Source organism: Oryza glaberrima, chromosome 11, assembly GCF_000147395.1.
Source record: "Oryza glaberrima chromosome 11, OglaRS2, whole genome shotgun sequence".
Taxonomy (NCBI): Eukaryota; Viridiplantae; Streptophyta; class Magnoliopsida; order Poales; family Poaceae; genus Oryza; species Oryza glaberrima.
Genome location: NC_068336.1, coordinates 25,685,427 through 25,702,932, shown reverse-complemented (window position 1 = coordinate 25,702,932; position 17,506 = coordinate 25,685,427).

Genomic DNA, 17,506 nt, shown 5'->3' with positions numbered 1-17,506 from the left:
GTCAGTTTTTTTTTCAACTGATAAATACTACCCTGGGCATCAGTGTAAAATCAAACTAAACATGCTATTGGGTTAAGAAGAAGAGGTTGGTGAGGATGAGGAAGATCCACAGGAGGAGTTAAGCAATAGTGCAACAGAAAAGCAATTAGAACCTGAAGATGGCTTTGGTTAAGTCAATTTACGACTCCATCTTCACCAGTAGCCAAGGTAGGCATAATACGCGTGGTTGGGCATCCGAGTGCTTCAAATGGCATGTTGTTTCTAGCTACCCCTACCCTTGAAAACTTGTTTACTTTTGAGGGCCGGTTTTCGGGGCATTGGATTCTCACCAATGTTTTCGTTACTCAAGCCGACATTCTCGCCGAAAAATCCGATAACGTACCTATATGAGTGGGATGGATGGTAAATCATTTGCAGTCTTTTTCGGCAGGACCTAGACATATATTGAGCTCGTAATGGTACCTCACAATTCAAAAGTCTCTCTACGGCTGAAGAATGAGCGTAGGGATTAGCCAGCGAAGGCGGTTTATTTAGTACCTTTACTTGGTAAAGCATGAGAGGTGTGCCATCTTTTGCCTCAGGCTGATTCTACTTGGTTGGTAGAAAATCTACTTATCCAGGAACAGGCGACGGAACATACGAAGGGACATCTCTCTTTCAAGGAGGCAGCGGGGATTCGACTTCCCCTGGGGGTAGGGAGTATTATGAAAGGAGGTTAATCATAGATTATCAAAAACCCTAGAATAAATTCTTCCTGGGTCGATGCCCGAGCGGTTAATGGCAGGCTTCAACGCTCCCCAAGACAACAGAGCCCTCATAGTGGGGAGGGTAAAGAGCATCCAACGCAAAGCAACCTTTCATTCCCTTGTTTCGTCGCTGGAGCAAAAACTAATAGTGAGATCATCGATCTGTCAAGCGACTATTTTTTTCTTAGAGGAAAATATATTGCTTGTCCTTAAATCGTTAGCGGGAGTTACGTAGTTTTTTGAACTTGCAAAATGCATATGTAAACCCCTAAATTTATTAAATTATGTCATCTAGATTTAAAATAATCGAATAACCCTTCATCCGTTGTCACATTGAGACAAGGGAAGAGAGGCAGAGGATGAGATAGGTTAGAGAAAGAAAGGATGAGAGAGATGACTGACGAGAGGCAGGTAGGAGAGAGAATCAAGGTGGTGGCCACATCCGTGTTCACGCTCATTCCCGTCTCAACTTCCCACTTGTAAACGTTTGGACGATATGACTCATTTTAATAAGTTTAAGGTTTAGGTGTGTTTTTTTGATGGCCACATCCATGTTCATGTTGATTCCCATGTGTCAGCTCCCTAATTGTAACATTATTTGGACCATATATATGGCTTATTTTAACAAGCTTAGGTTTTAGACGTGCTTTTTTAAGCCCGTGAATCTGATCAATAGTACACTTTTATAAGTTTAAGAACCTGTCACAGGTGTATTTTACTCTATCTGTCGGTTACTTTCACAGTTCCACTACTATACCATCATTCAACAACTTAATTAGTACATGTATTTGTAAGTTTAAGTACTGCGAGCTCTAGTGCATTTTTCTTTGGCTAATTAAAAGATAATGATATACTAGTAACTTAAATAGAAATGTGGGTGTATGTGTGTTATATATGGTGTGGATTTTTCCAATGTCATATATACCCCACCACCAAAACTTCACCCACCATATTATATTGCCATGCGGAGTCCAAATGTATGTGTCCGCCATGCTAGAGGGCTTTATATATTGTGATTTCATTAATAGTTGTACAATTCAAAGTTGTATAGAATCAACACTTTTACGCATTATATTTTCAAATCTAAGAATTCATAATTAATACATCCAAACTTGTATTCCATTTGGAGTTCTTTCCCTAACTTTCCCAACTCACCTCCCTCTGCTTAACGGTGCATTTTTTTTTTTGCAAAAAAAGAAAATTCTATACAAAAGTTGCTTTAAAAAATCATATTAATCCATTTTTCAAAAAAAACTTAATTAATCATAAGAAAATGTGTCGCTTTGTTTTGCGTGCACAGGAGGTGAGTCCCAAGCTCACCTCCCAAACATGGCCTTAAGGGCAACATGTGAAATTATCAAATTAAAGTAATTAATAATAAAGAAGGTACATGCACCAGCAAGTACTGTACATGTTTCCCTTTCAAAAAAGTACTGTATATGCAGGGGTGGATTTATGAAAAAAAATTGGGGGGCTCAATTACACAGTTTCTTCAATCTTCAGCTATATAGGGATCTTTAATTTATCATTTATGGTAAAAAAATCGAAGGAGGTGCTCTGGGGATATCCATGGGTCTTATGTTTGTAGGGGGACTCAACGTTGGATCCACCCCTGTGTATATGTAGTTTCGAACACAAATTATAACCCCTCCATTTGTTTCACATTTGACCACTACTTACTGTTAAATGGTTAAATCATCATAACATGAATAAAACTTTTGTGGTTGTATTTAGGATGTCATACATAATATGAGATCTTTCTGATATTTGCAATTTTTTTTATAGAAAAGATAAGTGATAGAAGTTTAAATTTAAAATAAATAGGTCCATGTTTTAAAACATAGGGAATACTCGCTCAAGAAAAGAACAGAAAAAGTACTATCTAATGCTATGAAAACTATCATGTGTAGAGACTAGAGAGCACTCGATTCCTTGTCTCGGTTACCAGAGTGAGCTTATAAGGCTGTGTTTAGTTCAGCGCAAAGTTTGGATTTTGGTTGAAATTGGAGATGATGTGATTGAAAAATTGTGTGTGTATGACAGGTTGATGTGATGGAAAAGGACTGAAGTTTAGATCCAAACTTTGGATCTAAACATAGCCCAAGTAGCAATAAGTACAATACAATGCTACAGTAATTTATGGTTATTTTAGAAGTACTGTATAATGCTAGGAAATATCGGAGCAATGATGCAGTACTATGTTGTGGACTTATGGTTAATAAACGCCTAAAGTATGTACTAGTAGACGATAAAATTAACAAACTAAACGATAGGCTAGGCCTTAAATCTGTAACCTTTTTTTACCGCTATCAACCAAGTCGATAGCTGTTGCGTGTGGAATCCCGATCGAGGACAGCAAATTGAATGTACGCCAATTTGGTGAGATTCCTCTTACTTCCCTAATAAAAAACGTTAGCTTCTAGAGGCATGTGATGTTTTAATAAAGACTTGACCACGCAATAATAACATCCAAAAGTCAACAGAGTGCGAAAGAGAAGCTGAAGTGCATGAATGGAGTTTTGCATGGCAAAGAGAGCTCCTTCTTGTTTATAGTGTTGGTTTGCAGAGAAGAAAGTGAGACTCACCTAATGGGATAATCAGCAAGCCTAATTAATCTATTATATACTAAAAGTCTATTCCTACAAACGCTCCTAAGTCGTTATGTGACACTTCTATAGATGCTCCTGAACCGCTACATAGTACTATCGATCTCACTGTTGATTTGTATTTAAATTGATGGATACATTATTATGAACTGTTAGATTAGGTCTGGATGTGTCTTACCTGTTGGTTAAGGAAAAAAACATAAGTACGTATATAACAGTGAGAAAAAAAGCTTACGCAAATATGCACGTACCTACCATAAAAAAGATAAAGCCAATAAGAAACATACATACACATACGTATTATCATCGAAACAAAATCGATGGTTTTTAAAATATACCTCCTCTGTCCCAAAAAAATTCAATCCTAGCTATGAACCTGTATATATGCGTGTCCAGATTCATAGCTAGAATTTATTTTTTCTGGGATGGAGTAGTAACTTTTTACTGTATAAAAAATATATTACTCCACAAATATGCACAAATATAAACTAGATGTATAATATAAATATCAAATTGATTATCTCTAAACGTTCATCTTTTAAATTATTTTTAAATTATATATCCAATCTGTGATCTTGTTGTATTCCTTTAATTAAATAAAATATTTGCGTCTTATAAAATTTATATTGTGGTTCTAAGTACATCACCACAGCTCGGGCTGATATATACTAATTAATGTTATGATAATTTTAAATAATTTCATATCATATTTTAGGATATCAAATATCACTTGATAAATATATTATGCTAATTGAGAAAAAAATAAAAAAATTTAGATGTGTTTTTAAGTAGATCTAATTTAATTTTAATTTGTTTGAGATTAAGTTCTCAAAGTTTATTTTAGTTTTCCAAAACTATTAGATTGGTATTTGAGAAGTGGATTTTTTTTAGAAATAATATTATTTTAATGAAAAATTACAAAAATAGTAGCTGATCGGCTAAAATCGCAAGTTTAATACCCTATCGAACAACCGCAATTCGATAGGGGAACTGCGGTTGTTTGATAGGGTTGTTGGTCCACTGAAAAAAAAAAAGGTACATGAAAGGGTCTGGCAAGGGGCCTAATCGAACTCTGGATGTTCAATAGGTCCTATGCACAGTGGTGCACAGTGGTTGTTCTCTTCTATTTTTTTAAAAAAATTTTTATCCCCTCTCGAATTGCAGTTGTTCAATATGTAGCCCTATCGAACTTTGGTTGTTCGATGGGTGCTAAACTTGTAATTTTAATTTGTCAACCTCTATTTTTGTAATTATCTATTAAAAATTATTATTTCTAAAAAAATTCCTTGAGAAGTGAGCATCATACATTGTACATAGATGTCAAAAATATATCAAAAGTATTTTCTGCCAATGATTTTTCTATAATACAACCCCTTTATCCATCATGAGATTTATGGTGACGTATGTATGTCATTTTTTTCTTTGCGAAATAGTTTCAACAACAAATAAACAATCAAATAATACGCGCAATAAGGCACTCATGATATATTAATTACTAGGAATTTTAACATGTCATGCGTACTTGATGGATGTATGTCATACACCCCACCGATGTGACTATAAGTATACTCCCACGAATTAGTTATTATAAATAAGTTTGGAAGAATAAATACATTCTTTAAATCAGTAAAGGTGTATCATGTTGTTGTCAACAATAGGTGTTCAAAACAAACCAAGTGCTAAACTATGGGTATTCGACAAAATATAAACAATGCTCTGGAGATTATCGTGGTGATATGTTTCTCTTTGGCTATTTTTTTAAAGTACGATCGGATGGTGAACCTCGTTTCTTTTTTAATATTCTAGCTATACTATAAAAAAAATGAGTAGTAATGAGTAAAATCTTAAACAAACCGTGTCTCTATACCACAAATCTACTCAAAACTTAAGAAACAACTATCATGCATGATCACCTTTGTCTTTCTCTTTGTCCTTCCCTGAGGGACACCGAGTATGAACAACAGAATTTGCTACGGTATCATAAGTTTAACAGGGGCGTATATATGGGCTGACTTAAGACGATCCCAGAGTACCAATGTAATACTATATAAGGGTGTAATAATAAATTAGACATTAAAATTGTGCTCCAGGCTGGTCTCAAGAGGGGGAACAACTATCTCGATGAGAGACCCATATTTCAAGGCAATAGAGTAAGAAAGCCTTGACGGTTATGACTGGCTTTACCCACTAAAGGGGCATTCATGTTTGACTTTAATAGTTTAATTTTAATGGTGTTATCCTATTAATTGGTAGAAGTTGTATTTTTAAAATATTGATATATGGATCTGGAAATAAGTGAGATACATATACTTTTTCATCTATTAATATGTACTCAACTTTTAAAATAGTGATAATAAGTTTGTGTGACAGTAGAAGAATGTATATATATGTAATTGTGACAAAATGACTTTTAGTCTGACAGACATTCTTAAGTATATTAAAGTCAAACGATCTATTCATGGTGTATAAACAGTGAGGTATGACTTCTTTAAACATTATTTCATAAAACAATAAATAAGATGTCTCCGCATCTACGAACTAATAGCATAAAATCATGATTAGGCCCAGTCTAGGAAAGACAACTTCAATCAGAAAATTAAAGCGCAGGTGGTGGCATGTGAGGTGGAGAATGTGGAGGAGCGCTGCCGCAGTGGATGTGCGCGCGAACTGGAGCGCTAGGAGAGGGCTCGGTAGTGAGAGGCTGGAGATGGTGAGTGGGAGGATGGGTGGTGTCTGGTGAGAGGAGTGGAAACGGTGTGTGTGCGGAAATATCCGTAGAGAAAGGGAAGTAGTAGGTGAGAGATGAAGGAAGATGATTGAGATTTACAGGTGGGTCACGTTGTTTAATTTCTTTTCTTTGACTATAATGCCACGCGGGCATCATGTCGGATAAATACCCAGTTAACATACCACGTATGATGAAACCATCGTTCAAATCGCTCGAGGAGGTAAATTGATCCGGTTTTCATAGTCGAGGGATCATTAATAACCAGTTTCGATTTTGCTATATATTTGTCGACAAATTTTTCTCCAAAAAATTGATAGATGTAATTACAGTACAATCGTAGTGTAATTACACTGTAACTATAGTGTAACTTGTATGTAACTTTCAAAAATCTCTCCGTAACATGTTATTTCGGTAAAATGGAGGTCGTGAGAACAAATTCTTTCATATATGTGTGTGCTATGATTTGTTTTCTTACTCACCAAAACAAATCTTGTAATAGATCTAACGATTCAAAATTATGTGAAACTTACATATAAGTTACACTGTAGTTATATGCAAGTTACAGTGTAATTACATATAAGTTACACGTAATTACACTACGATTGTACTATAATTACATCTGTCAAATTTTTGGGGAAAAATTTGTCGACAAATGTATAGACAGTCCCACCCAGTTTTACAATTGAGGAAAGCGATTCGATCAAGGGCAGTAGGTTAGGGAGACGTAATAGATTTATTCCTATCTTTAATGGTCCATTTGCACTCGATCCGCCTTTCAAATTGGGTCGTTTCCATTACCTGGCCCATCACGAAACAGAATGGCCCTGGTTCAATCCAAATGGGCCGAGGCAAGCAGGTGGCATACTGTCACACCCCAATCTGGCACCGCCGTACAACGGCACCTGACAGGAGCGTGTCGTAGGAATAACGGCGCGAACCGCTTCCTACGAAACCGCGATCTCGGTACCAGTCCCAGGACATAGTGCTGGTACCCACGGTGACAAATATGAATCATTGCAAATCGTTAAAATAAATAGAGGACTTATTTACCTTAACTTAGATTGCAGCTCAGAACAGCCCGAGAATGCAACCGACGACACGGACGAGGAAACACCAACAACAGCAGCAGCAGCGGAACCAACGGACTAACACCCAACACCACAGGCGACGGCTGGGAACCAGGACGAAACCCTAATCTTCACTTCACTTCATCTTCACTTCAAGGCGGAGGAACTATATATATTTATATAGAGCAAGGGTGAGTACTTTCGTACTCAGCAAGTCACGGGAACTTAGGTGTTAAATGCAAGCTTGGAAGAGGGGCAAGGTTGTTTTGCAAATCCTTTGTTTGAAATCATTTTTGAAATCACTAAGTGATTTCTTTCTTTTTAAGTTTGGGCTGAAAAGAGACTTGCGTCTCAATTCGACTTAAGAGATGCTTTTCAACAACTCAAATGGTAATGTACCGACCTCCCGGGTCAGATCATTACTTATCGGCTCCCAGAGCCATTTCACTTGATTAGGCGGCTCCCAGAGCCTTTTTCATTTTCTCGGACTCCCAGAGTCCAGCTGCCCAGCAGCACAACATTCCGCTTCCACTCGGGAAGCCTAGTCTATGATGCCTGTAGACATCCCGAATCACACAGATTCGTTTCTGACCACTCAGGTCATCCATCTGCCACATAGGCTGATTCTGGTTACGATTCCCACACCGCAATAACTTTTCACAAAGCACAAGCAAACAAATCTACGCAACGGGAACCACCTTACATCCGCCCATGACCGTGGGCACGGCTGTTCGAACAGTTAGTTAACCTCTGCAGAGGGGTACACTTTACCCACAAGATACGAACTTATTCCGAACACCCGTCGGTATCGGAGGTTCGCAACAAGGCCTTTCCCAAGCCGACCCAGGGTTACCTCATGCCACATAGAAGGATCAAATCCTCACATAAATATAGGCCATTTTAGTTTTCACAAATCAAACTCCAACAACCTCGATCGGTAATCTGGCAAGTTTCATGTTCTTGCCTTACCAGGAACCCGGTTTGGCTCCAACCGACCCCGCCCCGGCGTTCCCAACTATTGGCATGCGAGGTTTCCCCGAACCGACTAGTTACTTAGCCAGGGTGTCCCATTCCACCTTGTGGTTGCACTTTGTTATGCTTGATGAGTTTCCCACAGGAATCGGTCCTTATATGCGAATACGGGACAGCGCCACGCAGGCACCACCCCCGCATCGCGAGTTTTCACAATTCATTTTATTTTTAAACACACCGACACCACATGTCGGGTTTTCAAGGCTTCTCAAACCCATTTCCCAATTTTTCGACAATCAACGGTGTATGTGGGATATTTGGTATACGCGCTCAGAGAGCACGGATACCCAAGTATCACAAGGGTGGAGCGACAAGGAATCAGGGTAGTACAACCTACAGGTAAATAGTGCGATTATTAGGTAGGTCCGTCGGTTTGGCAGGCAAACCGAGGCCAAGCAATAAGTGTGTGATTCTAATAATGCAAGTTGCAAACAAAATAATAATGATTTTCCAATTATAGGAGCAATTGATCAAAGGGTGACTTGCCTTGCTCAAGGTCTTCACGAAGCTTCACGATTCTTCGAGAAAACCCGCGATCGACGAAAATCCGGTAACCGCAACTATACGCAAACAATCAAAAACCTAAACAAAAGACCAAAGGAAAGATCCTATTTAGACAAAATAATAGTGCCATTAAATAGATCTCAATTTTACGAAATTACTGGAAGTTGAACGGAGTCAATCGGAGCTACGGATTGTCAGATATGAATTTTTGGAAGCTCGAATGGGATTTTCCGGACAAGGAAATGATTTATCGGACTTTTCCGGAATACGAGAAATGGTTTATGGAATTTATAGAAATAATATTCACAAGAATATTATTGACAGTCACTGACGAGTGGGGCCAAGGGTGTACCGTTCAAGGAGGGGATTTAAATGGACTTTGTTCTTGGGGGATGGACACTCGGCTTGGGAAGAGGGAGGAATAATAGACTTCGTTTGTTTTAATAGGCTGAGGAGGGGGGGTCGGCCGATGGGCCAAGCCCACGAGCCAGAGGAGAGAGGGGGGTGGCTGACTGGGCAGGGGTGGACTCGGTCAAGCGGCCGAGCGGCTGAGGTGGCGTCCACGTGGACAGCCACGGCGGCAAGGCGAGACGGGAGGAGGAGGCGCGCCCGGAGATCGGACGGCCGACGACGCGCGAGGCGTTCCGGCGAGCGGCGGCGAACCGGAGCGAGCGGCGGGCACCGGAAGCGAGAGGGGGCCAAGGGGGTTCCATCCACCGGCTCGGATGTGGGAGGGGAGGCGTGACGGCGGCCGGCGACGGCGGCCGTGCGGCGGCGGGATGGGTGGCACGGCGTGGGCGCGGCCGACGAGGCGGGCGGCCGCGGCGGCGAGCCGGGGAGGTTCGAGGGGGCCCGGGGATGGTGGCGGCGCAAGGAATCGTCGGGCGGGGGACCGACGGCGGCGGATTGCGGCGGCGGCCATCGCCGGCGGAGAAAAGGGGAAAAAAATTCGTCGGGGCAACGGGAGTCCAATTCACCGGGGAAGGAGCTTCTACACGGCTCCGGGAACTCGTTTCAAGCGACGGGCGGCGACGAGCTAGCCTAGGGAGTCATGGCGACGGTGAGCGACCTCCGGGGCAGGGCAAGGCGGCCGGCGAGCTATGGCGAACGGCGACGGGCGCGGCGCGGCGTCTAAGCGCGAGAGCACGAGGGTGACGGCACTGCGTTCATCGAGACGAAGAACACGGTGGGGAGCTCACCGACGAGAGGGGTGCGGCGTTGGCGGCGCGGATGGAGTCGCGGCGAGACGAAGGGAGGGAGAGGTGGCGCCCGGAGCTCCTCGTCACGCGTCCACGCACGCACCGGCTCCCTCGGTGCTCGGCGACAGACGGCGACGGCAAGGACAGCGGGAAGGCAACAATGGCGCGGTGAAGGCGAGGGAAAAACGAGAGGGATATGGGGAGGAGGCTCGGGCTTTATAGGCGCGGGGGATGTCGGTTTGGGGAGGGAGGAAACCGACCTCGTGGGCGGTCAAGGATGCAAGGGCGGCGAGCTGGCGGTCGTTGACGCGTGCAGCCAAGGCGGCGGCAGGTGATGACGCCGGCGGTGTCGGGCAAAAGTGGAAAAGGAGGGGAAAAAGGGAGCTAAAAGGAGGGGAAAAGGGAGCTCTTCTCTTTGCCGAGTTGGGGAGGGAGAGGGATGGGAGCGGGAGCTCGGCCTCACGGTTTTGGCAGGACACGCGTGGAGCGGCTCGGGCACGCGCTGCAGAGCTCGCGGCAGGCAGCGGGGCCGAGCGGCAGCGCGGCGCAGGCGCTGACGGTGGCGGCGACCGGGCGGTCGGCCACGACTGGCGCGTGCGCGGGAACCAAAGGCGGTGGCGGGTTCAAATGGCGGCGACGGTGAGAGAAGAGGGAGAACGAGCGAGAGAGAGAGGGAGAGAGGGAGAGAGCGGCGCTCTCTCTCTCGACTCGATCGCGTGCAACGCATGTGCGAGGGGAGAGGAAGGCTGGGAGGGGAGAGGTGGGCTGGACTGAGAGGGGGAGATGGGCCGGGGAGGAAGAGTCGGCCCACTGAGCCTGAGGGAGGCAAAATAGACTTCTGCAGAGGAATTGAATTGGAGAGAATTGGAGTTTGGATTTGGATTCAAATTCGATATTCGAACTCGAGGGTTCAGGGAGGAAACAAGGAAGGCTCAAGATAGGGTTTGGTATTTTTCGGAATTGGGAGCGAGTGTTTAGCGAGGATTCAAAGGATGCGATTGAATTTCGGAATTTGATTTGGAGACTTGAATCGGAAGAGGAATTTGAGGTGGAGGATTTTGATTTCGATGAGAGGGAACAACGGGATTTGAATTGAGATCCTTGGCACAACTTAGACTCGCACACAAAGAACGAAATTTTCGCATATAGGATTTTGCCGAATTAGTTTTTAACGTCTCACGAGAAGCGGAGCGTTACAGACCCACCCTCCTTACAAGAATCTCGACCCCGAGATTCGAAGGTGGATCACACACACGAAACCAAAAAGAGATCTTCAGACTCCTTCACAGCTTCAGACTCTGCTGGTCTTTCTTTATCTCAATGTTGCAAACTTGCCACAAAACGGTCTGGTACTCTGACTCACTTAGCATGCTTCAACTTACTGTGGCTCGATTCTTGCATGTGGAACATGTTCTTCACCTGCTCCTTCAACTTGCTCGAGATTCATAACTTTTCCATTTGTTTCTACTTGCACATGGTTCAGACGACTTTGTCCAACAGGCGGTGACGTCAGCGAGATAGATCCACTGTTCGGTGCCTTCAAACTTTTTGGTCTAGATACGTTGGGAAGGCCTGTCGTTGGTTGAACTCGCTTTGACTTGACTTTCTGAGGGCAATACCACGAATAGTGTCCCATCTCATGGCAGATGAAACATTCGACTCCTGCCTTATGACCACGTCTTTTCGGAGGTGGAGAGCATGACACGGAATTACTTCCTTCAAGGCTTTTACTGTTGATCACTGTGGTTTGCTGACTAGATTCTGACATTGTCGAACGAGACGTAGAACCAGAACCATTGGAATACTGAGATTCTCCCTGATAGTACTGCACTGGCGGGTTTGTTTTTCGACGCAAACCTTCTTTTGCTTGAACCTCTAAGGATATTACTTTGCGTTTCTTGTATTCTTGCATCTCTTTTTCTGTATCTTCTAGTAACAAGGCCTTATCGACCATATGTTGAAACGTCGGAAAGTCGTGAGCCAAAAGTTTCACTCGCAACTTCGCATCCATTCCTTTTAGAAACCTCATGATCTTCTTGTTATCAGTGTCTACATCTTCTGGGGCATATCGGGCCAATCTATTGAAGTGACTCAAATACTCGTTGATACAAGAGGATCCTTGCTTGATATTTGCAAATTCTTCCTTCTTCAAATCAATTATGCTTTCTAGGATGTGTGCTGAGCGAAAGGCTTCGGCAAATTCTGTCCAAGCGATGGTACTAGTATCTGGATGGGCGACGCAGTAGTTATCCCACCAATCTGCGGCAGGACCTCTTAACAGATATGCAGCGTAAAGGGTTTTCTCTTGCGGAGTACACTGTACCAGATTTAATCTCCTTTCCACATCTTTGATCCAATCGTCAGCTTCAATAGGCTCAGTTGCTTGAGAGAACTCCGGTGGACGAGATCTCAAGAAATCATTCAGTTTTGATCGGCCATTATCTTGAACCATATGGGATTGACGCTCTTGTGTGTGTTGTTGTTGCATAGCAATTATATTCTGAATCACTCCTTGTAATATCTGGGTCTGCATGGCCATGAGTTGGTGAAGGTCCACTGGTGGGGGTTGATTACCTCTTGAGACATCATTAACTGATCCGGAAGCAATCGTATGATCACTCTCGGCTTCTTTCTCATATGTCCGGTTAACTGGTTGATCGGGAATTTCTGACTGAACTGGCTCTTCTTCAAAACCAAAGCGGTTAGGGGCACGGATCTGACGGGTAGAACGACGAGCCATCTGCTTCAGAGCGACTGAGATCTGACCGAACCAGAAATGGGATAAGAAAAGGAGGAAAACAAAAACACTAGATCAAAACGGTTTTCGAAAATGCAGAAGACTTAGGTGGTGTATTCCAGCCGGTAACCCAACTGGTCTAACACCTGAACACGGACTACCAAACAAACTCACACACTAGTTCACCACAACTCCTACCGAGCGGGTGACGGAGCTAGGGTTGCCTACCAACAAGGGCTTAACTAAGACTCCTAGAGGCTTGAGCACACCTTTCTTCAACTGGGCGTGAAGACAGGTTTACTCTAGGTTAAAAGTCAAAACAAATGATTAACTTCTACTTTTGGACACGAAAAGATTTTTCGCAAAACTAGAGCTAAAGGGGACAACGACACCTTAGCTTTCACAGATAGTTTTTGTACTCAAATAATGCCATCTTATTTAGGGGTTTCGATCCTAGGGCCAACTAAGGCTCTGATACCATCTCTGTCACACCCCAATCTGGCACCGCCGTACAACGGCACCTAACAGGAGCGTGTCGTAGGAATAACGGCGCGAACCGCTTCCTACGAAACCGCGATCTCGGTACCAGTCCCAGGACATAGTGCTGGTACCCACGGTGACAAATATGAATCATTGCAAATCGTTAAAATAAATAGAGGACTTATTTACCTTAACTTAGATTGCAGCTCAGAACAGCCCGAGAATGCAACCGACGACACGGACGAGGAAACACCAACAACAACAGCAGCAGCGGAACCAACGGACTAACACCCAACACCACAGGCGACGGCTGGGAACCAGGACGAAACCCTAATCTTCACTTCACTTCATCTTCACTTCAAGGCGGAGGAACTATATATATTTATATAGAGCAAGGGTGAGTACTTTCGTACTCAGCAAGTCACGGGAACTTAGGTGTTAAATGCAAGCTTGGAAGAGGGGCAAGGTTGTTTTGCAAATCCTTTGTTTGAAATCATTTTTGAAATCACTAAGTGATTTCTTTCTTTTTAAGTTTGGGCTGAAAAGAGACTTGCGTCTCAATTCGACTTAAGAGATGCTTTTCAACAACTCAAATGGTAATGTACCGACCTCCCGGGTCAGATCATTACTTATCGGCTCCCAGAGCCATTTCACTTGATTAGGCGGCTCCCAGAGCCTTTTTCATTTTCTCGGACTCCCAGAGTCCAGCTGCCCAGCAGCACAACATTCCGCTTCCACTCGGGAAGCCTAGTCTATGATGCCTGTAGACATCCCGAATCACACAGATTCGTTTCTGACCACTCAGGTCATCCATCTGCCACATAGGCTGATTCTGGTTACGATTCCCACACCGCAATAACTTTTCACAAAGCACAAGCAAACAAATCTACGCAACGGGAACCACCTTACATCCGCCCATGACCGTGGGCACGGCTGTTCGAACAGTTAGTTAACCTCTGCAGAGGGGTACACTTTACCCACAAGATACGAACTTATTCCGAACACCCGTCGGTATCGGAGGTTCGCAACAAGGCCTTTCCCAAGCCGACCCAGGGTTACCTCATGCCACATAGAAGGATCAAATCCTCACATAAATATAGGCCATTTTAGTTTTCACAAATCAAACTCCAACAACCTCGATCGGTAATCTGGCAAGTTTCATGTTCTTGCCTTACCAGGAACCCGGTTTGGCTCCAACCGACCCCGCCCCGGCGTTCCCAACTATTGGCATGCGAGGTTTCCCCGAACCGACTAGTTACTTAGCCAGGGTGTCCCATTCCACCTTGTGGTTGCACTTTGTTATGCTTGATGAGTTTCCCACAGGAATCGGTCCTTATATGCGAATACGGGACAGCGCCACGCAGGCACCACCCCCGCATCGCGAGTTTTCACAATTCATTTTATTTTTAAACACACCGACACCACATGTCGGGTTTTCAAGGCTTCTCAAACCCATTTCCCAATTTTTCGACAATCAACGGTGTATGTGGGATATTTGGTATACGCGCTCAGAGAGCACGGATACCCAAGTATCACAAGGGTGGAGCGACAAGGAATCAGGGTAGTACAACCTACAGGTAAATAGTGCGATTATTAGGTAGGTCCGTCGGTTTGGCAGGCAAACCGAGGCCAAGCAATAAGTGTGTGATTCTAATAATGCAAGTTGCAAACAAAATAATAATGATTTTCCAATTATAGGAGCAATTGATCAAAGGGTGACTTGCCTTGCTCAAGGTCTTCACGAAGCTTCACGATTCTTCGAGAAAACCCGCGATCGACGAAAATCCGGTAACCGCAACTATACGCAAACAATCAAAAACCTAAACAAAAGACCAAAGGAAAGATCCTATTTAGACAAAATAATAGTGCCATTAAATAGATCTCAATTTTACGAAATTACTGGAAGTTGAACGGAGTCAATCGGAGCTACGGATTGTCAGATATGAATTTTTGGAAGCTCGAATGGGATTTTCCGGACAAGGAAATGATTTATCGGACTTTTCCGGAATACGAGAAATGGTTTATGGAATTTATAGAAATAATATTCACAAGAATATTATTGACAGTCACTGACGAGTGGGGCCAAGGGTGTACCGTTCAAGGAGGGGATTTAAATGGACTTTGTTCTTGGGGGATGGACACTCGGCTTGGGAAGAGGGAGGAATAATAGACTTCGTTTGTTTTAATAGGCTGAGGAGGGGGGGTCGGCCGATGGGCCAAGCCCACGAGCCAGAGGAGAGAGGGGGGTGGCTGACTGGGCAGGGGTGGACTCGGTCAAGCGGCCGAGCGGCTGAGGTGGCGTCCACGTGGACAGCCACGGCGGCAAGGCGAGACGGGAGGAGGAGGCGCGCCCGGAGATCGGACGGCCGACGACGCGCGAGGCGTTCCGGCGAGCGGCGGCGAACCGGAGCGAGCGGCGGGCACCGGAAGCGAGAGGGGGCCAAGGGGGTTCCATCCACCGGCTCGGATGTGGGAGGGGAGGCGTGACGGCGGCCGGCGACGGCGGCCGTGCGGCGGCGGGATGGGTGGCACGGCGTGGGCGCGGCCGACGAGGCGGGCGGCCGCGGCGGCGAGCCGGGGAGGTTCGAGGGGGCCCGGGGATGGTGGCGGCGCAAGGAATCGTCGGGCGGGGGACCGACGGCGGCGGATTGCGGCGGCGGCCATCGCCGGCGGAGAAAAGGGGAAAAAAATTCGTCGGGGCAACGGGAGTCCAATTCACCGGGGAAGGAGCTTCTACACGGCTCCGGGAACTCGTTTCAAGCGACGGGCGGCGACGAGCTAGCCTAGGGAGTCATGGCGACGGTGAGCGACCTCCGGGGCAGGGCAAGGCGGCCGGCGAGCTATGGCGAACGGCGACGGGCGCGGCGCGGCGTCTAAGCGCGAGAGCACGAGGGTGACGGCACTGCGTTCATCGAGACGAAGAACACGGTGGGGAGCTCACCGACGAGAGGGGTGCGGCGTTGGCGGCGCGGATGGAGTCGCGGCGAGACGAAGGGAGGGAGAGGTGGCGCCCGGAGCTCCTCGTCACGCGTCCACGCACGCACCGGCTCCCTCGGTGCTCGGCGACAGACGGCGACGGCAAGGACAGCGGGAAGGCAACAATGGCGCGGTGAAGGCGAGGGAAAAACGAGAGGGATATGGGGAGGAGGCTCGGGCTTTATAGGCGCGGGGGATGTCGGTTTGGGGAGGGAGGAAACCGACCTCGTGGGCGGTCAAGGATGCAAGGGCGGCGAGCTGGCGGTCGTTGACGCGTGCAGCCAAGGCGGCGGCAGGTGATGACGCCGGCGGTGTCGGGCAAAAGTGGAAAAGGAGGGGAAAAAGGGAGCTAAAAGGAGGGGAAAAGGGAGCTCTTCTCTTTGCCGAGTTGGGGAGGGAGAGGGATGGGAGCGGGAGCTCGGCCTCACGGTTTTGGCAGGACACGCGTGGAGCGGCTCGGGCACGCGCTGCAGAGCTCGCGGCAGGCAGCGGGGCCGAGCGGCAGCGCGGCGCAGGCGCTGACGGTGGCGGCGACCGGGCGGTCGGCCACGACTGGCGCGTGCGCGGGAACCAAAGGCGGTGGCGGGTTCAAATGGCGGCGACGGTGAGAGAAGAGGGAGAACGAGTGAGAGAGAGAGGGAGAGAGGGAGAGAGCGGCGCTCTCTCTCTCGACTCGATCGCGTGCAACGCATGTGCGAGGGGAGAGGAAGGCTGGGAGGGGAGAGGTGGGCTGGACTGAGAGGGGGAGATGGGCCGGGGAGGAAGAGTCGGCCCACTGAGCCTGAGGGAGGCAAAATAGACTTCTGCAGAGGAATTGAATTGGAGAGAATTGGAGTTTGGATTTGGATTCAAATTCGATATTCGAACTCGAGGGTTCAGGGAGGAAACAAGGAAGGCTCAAGATAGGGTTTGGTATTTTTCGGAATTGGGAGCGAGTGTTTAGCGAGGATTCAAAGGATGCGATTGAATTTCGGAATTTGATTTGGAGACTTGAATCGGAAGAGGAATTTGAGGTGGAGGATTTTGATTTCGATGAGAGGGAACAACGGGATTTGAATTGAGATCCTTGGCACAACTTAGACTCGCACACAAAGAACGAAATTTTCGCATATAGGATTTTGCCGAATTAGTTTTTAACGTCTCACGAGAAGCGGAGCGTTACACATACTGGCATGACGCGCTGACGGGAAAAAGTACACCGGAGGTCCCTCAACTTATTATCGAGTTACAAAATCATCCCCCAACCACAAAGCCAGATATATATCATCCCTTAACTTACAAAACCGTTTAATCAGATCTTTCCCCGCCGTCGCTGCCGCCGCCCGCCGCATCGACCTGCTGTGCCCAGCTGCTCTCTGCCGCCACCGCTCGTGGAAGAGAGGAAGAGAGGTGAAGAGGGGAGGAGAGAGGAAGAGAGATGGAGTGGGGAGA